The following is a 17,703-nucleotide window of genomic DNA, read 5'->3' on the forward strand; positions in this document are numbered from 1 at the left end:
GTGCTAAAACTGTTGCTACACTTCAAGGCTTAAACAAAAATTAAACCTTTAACTGAGGCAGTGCTACTACTGTCACATGACAAAGTTCTGGCCATTATACAAACTGCACATATTTTCTTTTTCTTTTTTTAGAATGATTTGCTCATGATTTAGGCAAAACCGGGTACACAGAAAAATGACTGGGTTCTAGGCCACGATCCACCCACTCCTCCGCCTCCCAAAGTCCAAAGAAACAAAATGAGACCCTTTAACCTATCCCACTCCACCTCCCTAGCCCCACCCACAAAAGTTATCCTAGTAACTGTATTTCACATTTGATAAATATTAACTTCTTAAACCTGCACCTTCTCTTGTCCACATATGGTCACATTACAAAAAAAGGAATGTCAGTTAAATACATTGTTAATGTTACTATATTAAATCTGCCCTCTGCTTCATCAAACTGCTCCTTATACCACCACTTTTCACCTCCTTGTGCCCACTGCCAGTAAAACCAACAGCATGTTCACTGTCGCCACCTTCAGACACCCATAAGACAGTCATTCAGAGACGAGGAATTCTGGAGCTGCAGGAAAGTGTCTGCTTCCCAGTCTGATGCTCAGTCCCAAAGACTTATAGCACCTGATGGTAGAATCTGAACAGCATCAGCTGCACTGTAGCCTTGATTTATTTTTGAGTAAAGAAAAGAAGAGAACAGGCATAAACTGGTAAAAGAAGAGCAGGAAGGAAGGGAGAGAGAGAACCCAGCACGTGAAGTCTGCACACACAGCTGTCCTGGCTGTACCAGTGCAGCTGAGTTTCAGCTGCAAGGAATTCCAAGTTCTCAGGACCTTGAAGACCCTGGAGGCCAGCAATCCTGGATCACACTGCTTCTACCAGCTCAGAAGAGAAGTCCTGCCTAAAGTCATGAAATAAACATGACTGCTGCCACCAGACCGAACAGAGACAAAGAACACCTGCCAAAACAAGAGAACAGAATGCAGTTACTACAGCCACAGGGTACCTTCCATGGGAGCAGGGCTTCCTGTGGTCCCCAGCCAGAAAACTTAAGCCACCACCACACTCTACACTGCCACATGCCAGAAATGTAGACCCCAAAGAACCTTTTTGAAAGAAACTCTAGGATGATAATTTATTATTTGTAAGAAGTGACAATCAGGAGCATGTTTTATAATAACTAAAGATTATTAACTGGGTAATTCCTCATACATTGCCATATTGAGAAAACTCAAAGGAAAAAAAAATATGATGTCTCTGAAATTGGGTAATTTCTTTCCACTTCCACTGTTAACACCTTCTAAAAGAAATATATTTGAAAAATGCAATGAGCAACAGGGAAGACTCCTCAGCAACTCATTTCTCTCTTTTTAAAATATTAGGTAAAAAATGTATTAATTTCTTCATGTGACTCTATAGGTAAAGCAATATGCTTTATTGTGTGCCTTTTAGTAATTATGTTAAGGGACATGATGTCGTACATGATAAAAATACTGAAAAGCCTGAAGTTCAAAGAATGTTATAGTTAAGGCTACATTAAATATACTCAGAAAAAAGCATAAGCCAAAAAGCTGACAAAACCCTGGATTAGGCCTGAGTTGAACAGATTTTCAAGTTAACAGATTTGGGAGATACTATATAGGAAAAAACCGTAAACCCCATTCACAAATAAGGCACAGGACTGCAGGAGACAGTGGGCTGGTGGTGATGTGCCGTTTGCGTTTAGTGTGTGGTTGTGCAGCAGCAGGACCGGCTGGCTGTCAAGGAGATGTGAGGCTCTCTTCTTTCTCACATTGAGTTTGTGAGTTTAATCTGAGAAGTCAGCCTGCAGGTTGGGTGCTAAAATGTTTGCTATATCTCAATATGAGGCAAGAGGTGGAAATATCCTTCAGAGGCAAGTTTCTAGGGCCGCAGTGCATTGCCTTAGGTGGTGAGACATGCCTTCATCCTACTAGACAAAACGGGGGAAGGCTGGATTTGGAAAAGGTCAGTTCCACCCTCAATGTCCTTCCCACAGCAGGCCGGGATGGGCCAGTACCCTGGGCTATCGATCTGTTCCACAACCAGGCTGGTTTGAGAGGGACTCTCCAAGAGAGAGTCACCACCAGAGCAGATAGGGATGTTGTGGCCAGTTCTGAAAAGGAAAGGGGCTTTGACACCCTAGCGAGGTGCAGAAGCTGTGGTGCTTCTGCACAAAATGAATTCTACTGTTTAACATTTCTGATGTGCAAACCAGGAAGCTATTTCACTGCTCAAAAAGCAGTCTAACAAGTGTTATCTTTGTGATACACATCACAGAAGAATCTTTAACTCACCCAACTGCATGAGTGGTTCCTTCCACTCATAAAAGAATCCCATCCAACTAAATTGGCAGCTTTAAATTTCACTACCCCCAAACCAAATACAGCCTAGACAGGTCACCTAATAGGGTTAAAAAATAATCCATGAAAGCAAACATATGATGATTTCTATAGACACAAATACTTCCATCCCCTCACAATAAAAAACAAACTAAACTGCACTCCAATCCCAACAAACATGCATAAAAGTGATGTCTAAAATTTCCTGGATGAATTTATTTCAGAATCTATCCAAACTCCAAGGAAATTCATCACCAAACTCCATGGAAAATAAACCACTGCTAAAAGATAGCAGAACTAAAAATAAGCCAGAAGGTAACCATTACCTTGTCATTGCTTTCACTTAGGAATTTTAGTCTTTGAGCTCTTTTGTGCATAAACACACATCCAAGTGGCCACTTTCCACAGAGTGGATCTCTATAGCCTTTTCGCCCCAGACCATTGTCTGATTGGATTGAGTACATGCTTTCAGGAGGAAAAAAAAAAGCAAATCATTCAAGACAAGGAAACAGCCTTGAAAAGATGTACTTATGTCACACCCGCACTCCCACCCACCCACCCACAAACACACACACCTAAATGGCTAGCATTTGAGGATTTTTGTTTTGAAGAAACTTTGCCTTCCTAATTGCCTAGTCTATCCTGGCAAGTGGTAATCTTAATCAATGGTTGAATCTATTAATTTCCCTCAGGCCTTACATACTTGTCTTGAAAAATGACCCACTGAGTTTAGTTTATTAGTGCACGTATTTTCATCAATCCAGTCATGAGCGAAGGCACTAAGAAGAAATGATGAGTGGGTTTTCAAGATGGCGGTAGCTGCGGCAGTTGGTGCGGAGTACCTGAGGTGGAAAAGGCAGCCACTGGGCCTCAGGCAGCCGGGAAACTTGTGGACCTTCCTCTTGCCATCTCTTAAAGGAGGACCGCTGCTGGTGGCCGGTCGTGGGGGCTGAACACCACTTTGCCCCCGGCAGGAGAGGCTGCCCCATTTACAGGCAACAGCTTTGAAGTGTGGAGCAGGAAAAGAACTGTTTCGTAGCTGCAAAAGCGAGTCTCGAAACAGGGAACACGGCGCCAGGGCTGCTGTGGATGCAGACAGGATCCCAGAGGCCGGGGCCGCACTGAAGGCGGCCAGCTGCCCTATTCAGGATTCGAGGTTTCAGGCCAGCATTAAAGAAGATTCCTGGGAGCGCCCGAGCTGTGCCGCGACTGAACAGCCTGAGGCGGCAGCGGCCGAGAACAGGGAAAGCGGCAAACCAGAGACAGAGAGTGAGCACCCGACCTGGCACAGTCCTGTGAGTGACCCCTGGCCCAGCTCTGTTTGGGGGGCTTTCCGGAGCCTGCGGGCCAGCCTCCCCTCCCACTCCCTCCGCGGTTCTCTGGCGGGTTGGTGGCGTGGGGCATCCCTGGCCAGTGTCGGGAGGGCAAGGAAGTACGGGCGGGCCGACTGTCACTCCACCACACCCTGGACTCCGGCCCCCGGTAAACTTCTTGTTACTGGGAGGCAGATACCAACTCTGCAGCCACCAGTTCGGAAAAAAAGCCTAACCAAATTCTAGTTGGAAATAGTGTGGTAGGAGAGTACCCAGGTCCGCTTGAACCTGCCGGAGAGCTGGCTGCAGGCGGACGCTAGACTCGGTTTATACCGGGGGGATACAAAGGTGAACAAGTCCCGAGAAAGATCTACACAGTGCTACAAAGGCACCCAGAGCGACCGGTGGTCTGTGCCTAGCAGAAACCTGGTAGACTTCCTGGGTGAGGCGGTGCCGAGCAGGGTCTGGAAGGCCCAGCTGATAGACGAGGATTGCAGAAGACACGCCCCAGCCCAGCACAGTGCGCACAGAGTGGGGAGACGTGTGGCCAGGGAGGCGGAGACTCGACAGAAACCACACACCCTGTGGGGTCGCCACTGCACGACCCAACAGCCTGGGCCAGAGCACAGGAACAGGGAGAAGTCCTGCACAGGAAGTGAAAGTTCAACAGCGATCACACACCCTGTGGTACGTGATCCACCAGCCCAGCAGAGTCCAAGCTGACCAGAAAGATGGCTCCCTGGAGAAGCCCAGGACCCGAGGCAAACACACACACAAGGCACTAGAGGCCAACTGAGCAGCCACAGAGGTAGCCATATGAAATTGGCAAACACAGCAACATCCTAGTTAGTCATTAGTCTCAAACCGGTGGACTGTGAAACCCCCTGCCACAATGAATAAACATAAAAAAAAAGACAGCAGAAATACAAAAAATCAAGAAAGTACACCACCAAAAGTTAATAAATCTCAAACTCTAGATCCTATAGAACAAGAAGCCCTTGAAATGACTGACAAGGAATTTCGAGTGATAATTCTAAGGAAACTGAATGAGATACAAGAAAACACAGCTAGACATCATGATGAAATGAGGAAAAGTATACAGGATCTGAAAGAGGAAATGTACAAAGAAATCAATGTCCTGAAAAAAAATGTAGCAGAACTTGCTGAACTGAAGAAGTTATTCAGCGAAATAAAAAACACAACGGAGAGTTTAACCAGCAGGCTTGTCGAAGTTGAAGAGAGAACCTCTGAACTTGAAGATGGGCTGTTTGAAATAACACAAGCAGACAAAAAGAAAGAAAAAAGAATCAAGGACATTGAAGAAAATCTGAGAGAGATATCAGATAACCTTAAGCGCTCAAATATCTGAGTCATGGGTATTCCAGAAGGGGAGGAAAATGGAGATTCCATTGAAAACATATTCAAAAAAATAGTGGCAGAAAACTTCCCAGGTATAGGAAAAGTCACAGATCTTCAGATCCGAGAAGCTCAACGATCTCCAAAGGAATTCAACCCAAAAAGGCCTTCTCCAAGACATGTCATAGTCAAATTGGCAAAACTCAGAGACAAAGAGAGAATCTTAAAAGCTGCAAGAGAGAAGCGTCAAATCACCTATAAGGGAGCGCCAATCAGGCTAACATCAGACTTTTCATCACAAACCCTAAAAGCTAGAAAGGAATGGGATGATATTTTCAAAATACTAAAAGACAAAGATTGCCAGCCAAGAATACTCTACCCTGCAAGGCTATCCTTCCGAAATGAAGTTCAAATAGTATATTTCTCAGACAAACAAAATCTGCGGGAGTTCACTACCACACGACCACCGTTACAAGAAATCCTCAAGGGAGTACTGGGTTTGGTTCCTGAAAAATAACTACCACTGCCATAAAAACCCAAGAAAAATCAATACCCACTAGTATAATAAAAATGGCATTCATAAAGAGAAAACAAGCAAATAAAAACACTATCTACAACCTAAGGAACCAACAAACACAGAAACCAAACAGTAAATCAGAAAGCAAGGAACAAAAGACACCTAAGACAACCAAACAACCAATAAAATGCTAGGAATAAATCAACACCTTTCAATAACAACTCTTAATGTAAAAGGCTTAAATTCCCCAATCAAAAGACACAGACTGGCTGACTGGATCAAAAAGGAGGACCCGACTATATGCTGCCTACAAGAGACCCACCTCACTCATAAAGATTCACACAGACTAAGAGTGAAATAATGGAAAAAGATTTACCATGCAAACAGAAAAGAAAAACGAGCTGGAGTAGCTATTCTTATATCTGACAAAATAGACTTTAAACTAAAAACCATAAAAAGAGACAATGAGGGACACTACTTAATGATAAAACGACTGATCCATCAAGAAGACATAACAATCATAAATATGTACGCACCCAATGTTGGAGCAGCCAGATTTATAAAACAAACTCTATTAGACCTAAAGAAGGAAATAGACACTAATACCATAATAGCAGGGGACCTGAACACCCCACTGTCAATATTAGACAGATCATCTAGGCAAAGAATCAGTAGAGAAACACAAGATCTAAACAAGACTCTAGACCAATTGGAATTGGCAGATATCTACAGAACATTCCACCCAACAACTTCAGAATATTCATTCTTCTCATCAGCACATGGATCATTCTCCAGGATAGATCACATATTAGGTCACAAATCAAGTCTCAATAAATTCAAAAAAATTGGAATTATCCCATGTATCTTCTCAGACCACAATGGATTAAAACTAGAAATTAATAACAAACAAAACTCTGGAAACTATACAAACACATGGAAATTAAACAGCATTCTACTTAATGACATATGGGTCCAAGAAAAAATCAAGCAGGAAATCAAAAAATTTATTGAAACTAATGAAAACAATGATACATCATACCAAAACCTGTGGGATACTGCAAAAGCAGTATTGAGGGGGATATTTATTGCATTAAACACTCACTTCAGAAGAATGGAAAGATGGCAAGTGAACAACCTAACACTTCACCTTAAAGAACTAGAAAAACAAGAACAATCCAAACCTAAAGTTAGCAGACGGAAAGAAATCATTAAGATCAGAGCAGAACTGAATGAAATTCAAAACCAAAAAACAATTCAAAAGATCAACGAATCAAAAAGTTGGTTTTTTGAAAAGATAAATAAAATTGACAAACCATTAGCATTTGACAAACCATTAGAGAAGACTCTAATAACAAAAATTAGAAATGAAAAAGGCGATATTATAACTGATTCATCTGAAATACAAGGAATCATTCGAGACTACTATAAACAACGATACGCCAACAAATTTGAAAATCTGGAGGAAATGGATAAATTTCTGGACACACACAAGCTCCCAAAACTGAACCATGAAGACGTAGAAAATTTGAACAGACCAATAACAATAAAGGAGATTGAAGCTGTTATCAGAAGGCTCCCAACAAAGAAAAGCCCAGGACCAGATGGATTCACAGCAGAATTTTACCAAACATTCAAAGAGGAATTGACACCGATTCTTTACAAACTATTCCAAAAGATTGAAACAGACGCAAATCTCCCAAACTCATTCTATGAAGCAAACATCATCCTGATACTAAAACCAGGTAAAGATACAACCAAAAAAGAAAACTACAGGCCGATATCCTTGATGAATATAGATGCAAAAATCCTCACTAAAATACTAGCAAACAGAATACAGCAACACATACGAAAAATTATTCATCACGATCAAGTGGGATTCATCCCAGAGATGCAAGGTTGGTTCAACATACGCAAATCAATAAATGTGATACACCATATTAATAAACTCAAACACAAGGACCATATGATCATCTCTATAGATGCTGAAAAAGCATTTGATAAAGTTCAGCACTCATTCATGACAAAGACCCTCTATAAGTTAGGTATAGAGGGAAAGTATCTCAACATAATTAAAGCCATATATGACAACCCCACTGCCAATATCATCCTGAATGTGAAAAGCTGAAAGCTTTTCCTTTAAGAACAGGAACTAGACAAGGATGCCCACTCTCACCACTCCTATTCAACATAGTGTTGGAAATACTAGCCAGAGCAATCAGAGAAGAGAAGGAAATAAAGGGCATCCAGATTGGAAAAGATGAAGTCAAACTGTCCTTGTCTGCAGATGACATGATCCTATATATCGAACAGCCCAAAACCTCTACAAAAAAACTGTTGGAATTGATAAATGATTTCAGCACAGTAGCAGGATACAAAATCAACACACAAAAATCTGTAGCATTTCTTTTCTCCAATAGTGAACATGCAGAACGAGAAATCAAGAAAGCCTGCCCATTTACAATAGCCACCAAAAAAATAAAATACTTAGGAATTGAGTTAACCAAGGAGGTGAAAAATCTCTATAATGAGAACTACAAACCACTGCTGAGAGAAACGAGAGAGGATACAAGAAGATGGAAAGATATCCCATGCTCTTGGATTGGAAGAATCAACATAGTGAAAATGTCCATACTACCCAAAGTGATATACAAATTCAATGCAATCCCCATCAAATTCCAAAGACATTTTTCTCAGAAATGGAAAAAACTATCCAGTCATTTATATGGAACAATAAAAGACCACGCATAGCCAAAGCAATGCTGAGCAAAAAAATAAAGCTGGAGGCATAACACTACCTGACTTTAAGCTATACTACAAAGCTATAATAACCAAAACAGTATGGTACTGGCATAAAAACAGACACACTGACCAATGGAATGGAATAGAGAATCCAGAAATCAACCACACACTTACTGCCATCTGATCTTTGACAAAGGCACCAAGCCTATTCACTGGGGAAGGGACTGCCTCTTCAGCAAATGGTGCTGGGATAACTGGATATCCATATGCAGGAGAATGAAACTAGATCCATACCTCTCACCGTATACTAAAATCAACTCAAAATGGATTAAGGATTTAAATATACACCCTGAAACAATAAAACTTCTTAAAGAAAACATAGGAGAAACACTTCAGGAAATAGGACTGGGCACAGACTTCATGAATACGACCCCAAAAGAACGGGCAACCAAAGGAAAAATAAACCAATGGGATTATATCAAACTCAAAAGCTTCTGCACAGCAAAAGAAACAATTAACAGAGTTAAAAGACAACCAACAGAATGGAAGAAAATATTTTAAAAATATACATCTGACAAAGGATTAATATCCAGAATATATAAGGAACTCAAACAACTCTACAAGAAGAAAACAAGCAACCCAATTAAAAAATGGGCAAAAGAGCTAAGTAGGCATTTCTCTAAGGAAGATATACAAATGGCCAACAGACATATGAAAAAATGCCCAACATCACTCAGCATCAGGGAAATGCAAATCAAAACCACACTGAGATACCATCTAACCCCAGTTAGGATGGCTAAAATCCAAAAGACTCTCAATGATAAATGCTGGCGAGGTTGCGGAGAAAAAGGAACTCTCATACATTGTTGGTGGGACTGCAAAATGGTGCAGCCTCTATGGAAAATGGTATGGAGGTTCCTCAAACAATTGCAGATAGATCTACCATACGACCCAGCTATCCCACTGTTGGGAATATACCCAGAGGAATGGAAATCATCAAGTCGAAGGTATACCTGTTCCCCAATGTTCATCGCAGCACTCTTTACAATAGCCAAGAGCTGGAACCAGCCCAAATGTCCATCATCAGATGAGTGGATACGGAAAATGTGGTACATCTACACAATGGAATACTACTCAGCTATAAAAACGAATGAAATACTGCCATTTGCAACAACATGGATGGACCTTGAGAGAATTATATTAAGTGAAACAAGTCAGGCACAGAAAGAGAAATAGCACATGTTCTCACTTATTGGTGGGAGCTAAAAATTAATATATAAATTCACACACACACACACACACACACACACACACACACACACACACACACACAATACCGGGGGGGGGAGAAGATATAACAACCACAATTACTTGAAGTTGATACGACAAGCAAACAGAAAGGACATTGTTGGGGGCGAGGGGGGGGAGGGAGAAGGGAGGGAGGTTTTGGTGATCGGGAGAAATAATCAGCCACAATGTATGTCGACAAAATAAAATTTAAAAAAAAAAAAAAAAGAAAAAAAAAGTGATTTATTTTTGCTAGGTTTATAAATACAATAAAATTTATAAGCTAAAAAAAAAAAGAAATGATGAGTGGACAGACGTGACTTAATTGTAATAAAACAAAAATAGTTTTGGGATATGAATGTAAACCTATGAAAATTTCAAACATCAGCCCTTATTCTCAAATGCAAAGCAGAAGACTGTGTATGAGGCTGTGTGCCTGGCTGTGGCCCTGCCACTCCCAAGAGCAAATCGCTTCCCTTTCTGTCTCCCTTTCCTTTCCAAAGATTGGTCAGCAAAAACACCTGTCCTGTTTTCTCCAGATATCTTAAGTTAAATTAAATGAGAGACTGTTGAGTTTTAAAAAATATAAAATAATTGGATTTTGTTCTAAAATAGACCAATAACTATTTCCATGGTCTGCAACTGAACTTTCCACTATCTATTGCCAACCACTCTGCTAAATGACCAGAAGAGTTAAACCACAAGTAAAATTAGTATGATAAATATATGCAGTCTTAGAGAAGGCTCCACTTTCACAAACACTGCCTGAGTTCTACATACCTACAGATGTGGGCACCTCTCCCCACTGCAGAACCACATCCTTGGTGATCCTTCCACATATATTCACATAAACCCCCTCATCTTCATAGCACACCAGAAGCTCCATCCCATCCGTGTTGGGGAGGATGATGTCCGCATGGGGTTTGATGCTACATTGGATCTAGAAAAGAGGAACAAAGTGCAGAAAAGCAGGTTTGTGGCTATGTCCAGCCCTGTGAAAGTGCTCAGTAAGACTGTCTTGGTGAATGCACCCGTACCATATCTCTGACGATAAATACAGCAATTACATAATGTTTTGGAACAGCCATACGACATACATCCCCAGTCTACCTTTATACTCTGACTCATTTTCTGAGGCCCCTGAAACATATCTGGACAGTGGGCTCCATTTGAGAATCACTCCCACCCCACGGGTGTTCTGGCCTGCCAGCACCTGCCCCAAATCCATCCCATGTTAGTCAAAGCAGGGGCTAAGAGGTTCTCAGGAGGGCTTCACAGAGTGGGGAGAGTGGATTTCCACTGGTCTCACAGCATGGAGCTATTGGAAATGACACATCATTTAAAGACTCACCCCCACACCAAGGGGAAATGAAGAATCCCTGCTTATGTTGCCTCACTAAGCAGAGTAAAGAAAAAAGTCCAAACAAAATGAAGCCAGTCAATCAACCACAGGGTGTGGGTTCTTTCTTATGTGTGATCCTAAATCCACATCAACAGCATGAAGTCCAGCACAGGATCCATAGATCACTTTCAACCTCTGACCTTCCTCCACAGTGAGATCCACCAGTAATGGCTTATGTACCAATTCTCCAAATGACTACAAAGAAGTCACCAAGAAAAAAGCAGTATGATGAAGCTGAACTTATTTCTCACAGATCACACTAGACAAGCTGGATCAAGCTAGACTCAGCTATTCGATTACGGAACCACACTGCCAACAACCATAAGGCAAAAGATATGTTATAAAATTAGTCTTTACTATGCTTTTGACTGTTAATTAGCATCGGGAAGACACTCCTCCCAGAAGTTATGTCCCATATCTCCCCTATCCAGCCTAAGAATTCTGCTCTGTCACTTATTATCTTATTGTATGTCTTGATCAGAAAAACATATAAAATAAAACAACTGGACTTTCTACAGCATACCATTCAACTTCGCACATGCAGGCATCAGAGCAAGAGGAGGAGTCGCACACTGAGAATTCTATCAGTGTTACCGTCCTAGTAACTACTTGAGCTACAAAGACTTCTGAATTAATTTTTGACCATACAGACAGGTGATGAAAGGCGGTAACATACTGTGATAGCTGTGCTGCACTATACTGGACAGCCGCAGGTTTTCATTAATATCAACATCCACAGCTCACAAGACTGGGATGATGATGAAACAGAATATAGTTGTCCCTTGGTATCCATAAGGGACGGCTTCCAGGACCTCCCAGTTACCAAAATACAAGGATGCCCAAGTCCCTGATATAAAATGGTGTAGCATCCTCCCGTACACTTTAAATCACCTCTAGATTACTTATAATACCTAACACAATGTAAATACCATGTAAATAGTTGTATACTATATTGCTTAGGCAATAATGACAAGAAAAAAAGTCTGTATGTGTTTGGTACAGATGTAATTTTTTTCAAATATTTTCTATCCATGGTTGGTTGAGTAAATCCACAAATATAGAAGGCTGACTGTAGCTTTAAATAAGGTAATATTTGTAAAAGTAATTACTATGCTACCCGGGACATAAACAATATTAAGTCCAGATCTCAGAGGTTAATGTAATTTGAGAACCAATTACCTTTCTTCAATATACTTAGGTTTATTTTTTAAAATAAGTACAGTAAGCCCATTTATCCTGCTTTACTGGTGAATCAAGCAATAAGCAATAAAAAAATGTAAATTTTCTGAGTAACTCAAACTTATCCTTTCAATAAGACATACTCAAACTATTTCTAAAAATAACCAAACAAGAATTTAAATTAAAAAAATAAGAATTTTGGATGAAAAATTCTTAATTTTTTGCCCTGCACTAAAATGGCCCTAGGAGCTATGACTAAGGTTTTATCTTTAGTATTAGAAATGATGTAATTAAGTTATTTGTAATATTCGATGTCAGAGTAATGTCAATTTTACTTAAGAATTTCATAAAGTTGTATTTAGTACACATTTAAAATTATCAAAAAGACATTTAAAATACCCACAGAAAATGACTGCTATTTTCTATAGGTTTGCGGGCAGATCTGCTAAAGAACTTTACTTAAACACATTAAAGACCACTAATTTTACTTAAAAAATTGTTTTATTTGCAACTCTTTAGAAACCTAACCACCAATCAAAGTGAGGTAGGTTTACAACCACAATTACACGTGTATGTGTAAAGTCACAAATAGAAACAATCCTAATTTTAAAACAAAGTGTCCATTCACTTCCTTTCCTAAAACTGTGTACAGGCAAAATGGCAAAACCATCTTGAGTTTATACGTTAGTTTGGATGTTATGTACAGTTTCTTAATTTAAACAAACATGGTATCATATTACACATACTTTTAACTTGCTTTTTCCATTTAATGTATATCATTAAGAATTTCTGTAATTTAATTTTTAACTAGTACTCTACTGAATAGGTACACCTTAAAATTGCCTGTTGTTGGACACTTTTTTGTTATCAAAAACACATCTAAATCTTGATACAAATCCACGACTTACTGTGAAGGTCTGCTTTTTAAATGGAGAGTGGAAGTGTTGTTGTTTTGTCTTTTCCTGTGTTACCATATTGGCACATCAATCAAAGTGTCTGCCCAACATCCAGCTCACTCCCTTTGACACTCTGAGGGCTTGGAAAGCAGTTAACTAAGCTTATTACACTAAAAATGACCTCTTATGATAAAGTTAGATGCTACACTAGCTCTTATATTATCATTAGCTTTCATATTATGGATTTGAACTATATAGACTCTTTAAACTTACTCCCTGGCTCTTGGTCACAGTTGCATGGCTGATACTACTTTTAAATGCACTTGATGTTCTTACCTTAAAGCCATAAATTTGTGACATGGCTTGGGTGCCCACGCATAGATTTCCACAGAACTCTTCAAAGCAATTACCAGAAATTTGATTCTTTCATATTTTACTGGGGGAAAAAAACATAAAAAGCAAGAAGCACAGGTCACTACCAACAGGAATTCTAAATTGTTCAAAGTTGTCTTCTGTAAACTATATAAATATGCCTTCTATTGATTCATCTAAACTAGCAGTGGAAAAAATGCAGAGAGAGATCAAGTCACACAATTTCCGTTCCCAATTCTTTAATGTATGCTCCATGCTGTTCCCATCTCTTTTGATGTTGTACTGGGCTCAACTCAAACATGCTGGACACCATCAATGAGTACTGTCATTAATGTTCATAGCCCTCATACATGCCAAGTGTTTGACAGTCAAGGACAACACCAGGCATATCATCCTAATGTCTCAAGGGCTCAACATTACTTCAAAAGAACAATGGCAGAACCAATCAGCCAAGAGGCTCCTGAACCACAGAAAAGAGGTCAAGGTCTTCTGTGCAGCTTTCCCCAAGTCCTGCACGGGCCTCACAAAGACAGAGGAACACAGAAGGTGACAACAAAATAGTCACGAAATTCTATCAGGAGAAAGAAATGTCGGTGCACAAGTCCAAGTATCACTCCAGACCTCTTCCTGACATACAAAGTCAGTCATTTCTAGGATGCTACAAAACGTTCTGCACCAGACGTGCAGTAATAAAATAAATCTCATTTCAACCACTTAAAAAAACAACAACAAAAACTGTTTCCTTTCCACAGCTGTTTCAGTTCCTTCACAGCCAGGCAACTCTGCTAATCAAAACAGCCACTCTGAGGATCCCTGACCACACGTGGCTTACATGCAAATCCACTGGTTCCTTCGTAAGCTATCGAACTTCACACTGCTACTTGATTCTTTGTGTGTGAGATGACTTGTAAACTTGAAAACTCTCCTTGTTAAATTCCACATATTGTCATTCAAATAAATCACTGGCATTAATATTAAGACATAAAGGATTATAAGAGGTTGTCCAAACCAGTGCTGTTTAATAGAATTTTCCATGATAATGGAAATGCTCTATGTCTGCACTACTGATATAATTGCCAATACACAAATGTGGCTGCTGGGCACTTAGAATGTCCTAGTGCCACTGAGGAACTAAATTCTAAGGTTTACTTAATTTTATTAATCAAAATATACATTTAAATAGCACCCGGTTCTTGGTGGTAACCACAAAGATAATGAATAGACGCTATTACCCATGCTTACCTCCAGGAAATACTTGGGATTCATTCTGTAAGAATGACAGTTTTGTGCTGATGAAAAGCCCAGTACACACAATCTAACACACTCACCTCTAGCTTCCTCTGTGGAATCCTCTAATCATGTACATTTCAGCTGTTATGAGATGGTCCATTAAATTTAGCCTTAGATAATTTTAGCTATACCTCAACAAATACAAATACTTCACAGAAACACAACACAGAAAATCCTAACCCCCAAATCCCAAGGAGATAGTACTACTTTCCAGTATCACTCAGAATCATTCCAAATACTGAGGTTGCTCCCATAATTATTATTAGTCAGTGAGCTGAGGATTGAAGACAGACGTCATAAACAAGACAATGTCAAGGATTATAATATCCTGGGAGCAGAGGAACTAACTATAGTACATACTTCATAAACACAGAAAAAGGAAAACATGCATGCAGAAATCAACATTCAGTAGCTCTTACAAATTCAACTACGATACAACATCTTTCCCATAAAGCTTTTATTTGGCTAAGGTCCATTATTTCCCCTTTATTTCCAACATTAGCACCAGTATTTTGATTTTTTTCAATAGGAAATTTGTTTTGATTTTGTTTCTGTAAGATTGTTCATGAGAATCACTGCATGCATGCCAAAAGAAAAAATAGATAGATAGATAGATAGATAGATAGTTGCCAGGAAACACTGACTGGCCAGCTGCAGTCATTTACTAGTAAGAGCACAGTAGCTTTGCAGAGTGCACCTAATTCAAAATGACAAGCTATGTAATGCTTTGGGTCGAACTCTCAAATGTTCTATCAGTGATTGCCAAGGACCCACAGTCCTGTAAATGGAGAATAAGCCTGGTGTGTAAACAAGGAGTTCAGGTCAGCTGGCTTTCATTTGACAAGGCTTCCTTAAAGAGAGATTACTTTGCACCACATTTTACAGAGGAGAAGAGAGTGGACTGTCAAAAGAGAAGGGTGAAAAGACTCTTTCGCAAGATGAATGGTGTTGGGGAGACTGAAGACAGAGGAAGCTGCAGGAACAACGATGCTATGCTTATACGTGCACACAGGCAATGTCTAGATGAGACCTTAAGAATAGAAGATGCCTTAGAAACAGAATACCAGAAAAGAGTCACATGTTTCAGAAACAAGTTTACTAATATAAGCATCAAAGAACACGTGGATTTTAAACTACCCTAATTAGACACTGGAAAAACAAACACTTAGGACCCTCCTTGAACTTACCAACTTTATAGTGTACACATCCTTCCAAATCCCCTACAGTTGTCCATCCCTGCTTCTTCTCAACTTCTAGATCATGGTGAAGTATTTTATTTCTTAACCAGGACAAATAGTAGACACATAACTTATCCTTTACGCCTATCAAATAAATACATATATGTTACATGCAGATTCAAAAGCAGATATCATCATTCATAACAACAGTAACCAAAAGAAACTTCTACAATGGTAAATATTATTTCCCCTGAGGCAACCATTTAGTATCAAAGTTTTAATGGAAAATCAATTCAGGCTATTCATGTGGACTATTGAAACTCCTACAAAATTATCACTGAGTGCTGGCCCAGGCTAGAAGGAAAGGTTTTAAAAGAATAATGAACTCACACTTATGTATATGGATAGGATTGATAATCCAGAAAGAAATACAAAAACCTGCACAACAATACAAGCAAGAGAGCTTATAAGATGCTTTCACATGTATTATGCCACCTTCTCAAAACCCTCTAGAGTAGCTGCTATATCCCATTAGAAAGATAAGCACAGAAGGGTTACATTAATCACCCAATGCAGGAATCTAGAGAAAGGCCAGTCACAAACTGGAGATGTGTGGCACTTAAAAAGCTGACAAAGGATTCACATCTAGAATATGAAATAATGCCTATAAATCAAATAGAGAGATAACCCAATAGAAAAAGTGGCAAGTCACTGGAACAGGCACTTCACAAAAGAAGTGATCTCACAGATACATTTTTAAAAAGTGCTTGCTTTGCATACTGAACGGTGAATGCATACTAAAACCATAAAGAGATACAATTTCATGCACCTGTTAGAATACCTAGAATACTGACAATATCAAAGGTAGGCAAGATGTGGAGCAACTAGAAACTTTGTAAGCTAGTGTGATAAACTGTTAGAACATTTCTAGGACACGTGCGTACCCTACATATGATCCTGCAATTTCTCTCCTAATACAAATGAATGTGTATGAGCCCCCAAATCCATGAATGGGAATGTTCACAGCAGCATTATTCATAACAGCCCCAAAAGGGAAACAACATAAATGTCTATGTCAACAGTGGAATGAATGAATAACTGTGCTGTCCTCATTAATAGGAATGAAGAGCAAACTATGGCTACAAGCAACAACAAAATGATACTGAGCAAAAGCAGCCAGACACTCACATCAACAAGACAGAGAAGAAAAATCCTATAATCATATCAACAGATGCAGAAAAAGTGTCTGACAAAACCCAACACCCAGTCATGATAAAAACTCCCAGGAAAATAGGAATAGAGAGGAATTGCCCCAATGTGATAAAGAACATCTACAAAAAACTTACAGCTAGCTAACACCATACCTAATGGTGAGAATCAAAATGATTTCCCCCTAAGACTGGAAATAAGGGAAAGATGTCCCCTCTCACAACTCCTATGAAAGATCATACTGGGTCTCCTAAGCTAATGCATAAGACAAGAAAATAAACAAATAAATAAAAGGTAGAAGGACTGAGAGGAAAAAAATAAAACTATCTCTGTTCGCAGAAGACATGATTGCCTTGGCAGAAAATCTCAAAGAATGAGCAATAAAACTCCTGGAACTAATAAGCAATTATAATGAAGCTGCCGGACGCAAGCCTAATATATAAAAGTCAATCCCTTTCCTATATACCAGCAACAAACAGTTAGAATTTGAAATTAAAAACACAATGCGATTTACATTAGCACTAAAAAAGCCAAAATCAGTATAAGTTTAACAAAAGAGCCCTTTCAAGATCTACTTGAAAACTACAAAACTCTGATGAAAGAAAACA

General features: G+C 39.5%; 1 pseudogene; it reads right to left on the reverse strand.

Annotated features, from left to right (window-relative positions):
* Positions 1-872: 872 nt before the first annotated feature.
* LOC134362664 (mitogen-activated protein kinase kinase kinase kinase 4-like) overlaps positions 873-17,703 on the reverse strand; it is a 38,166-nt pseudogene continuing 21,335 nt past the window's right edge.

The sequence above is a fragment of the Cynocephalus volans genome, chromosome 14, assembly GCF_027409185.1.
Source record: "Cynocephalus volans isolate mCynVol1 chromosome 14, mCynVol1.pri, whole genome shotgun sequence".
NCBI classification, from domain to species: Eukaryota; Metazoa; Chordata; class Mammalia; order Dermoptera; family Cynocephalidae; genus Cynocephalus; species Cynocephalus volans.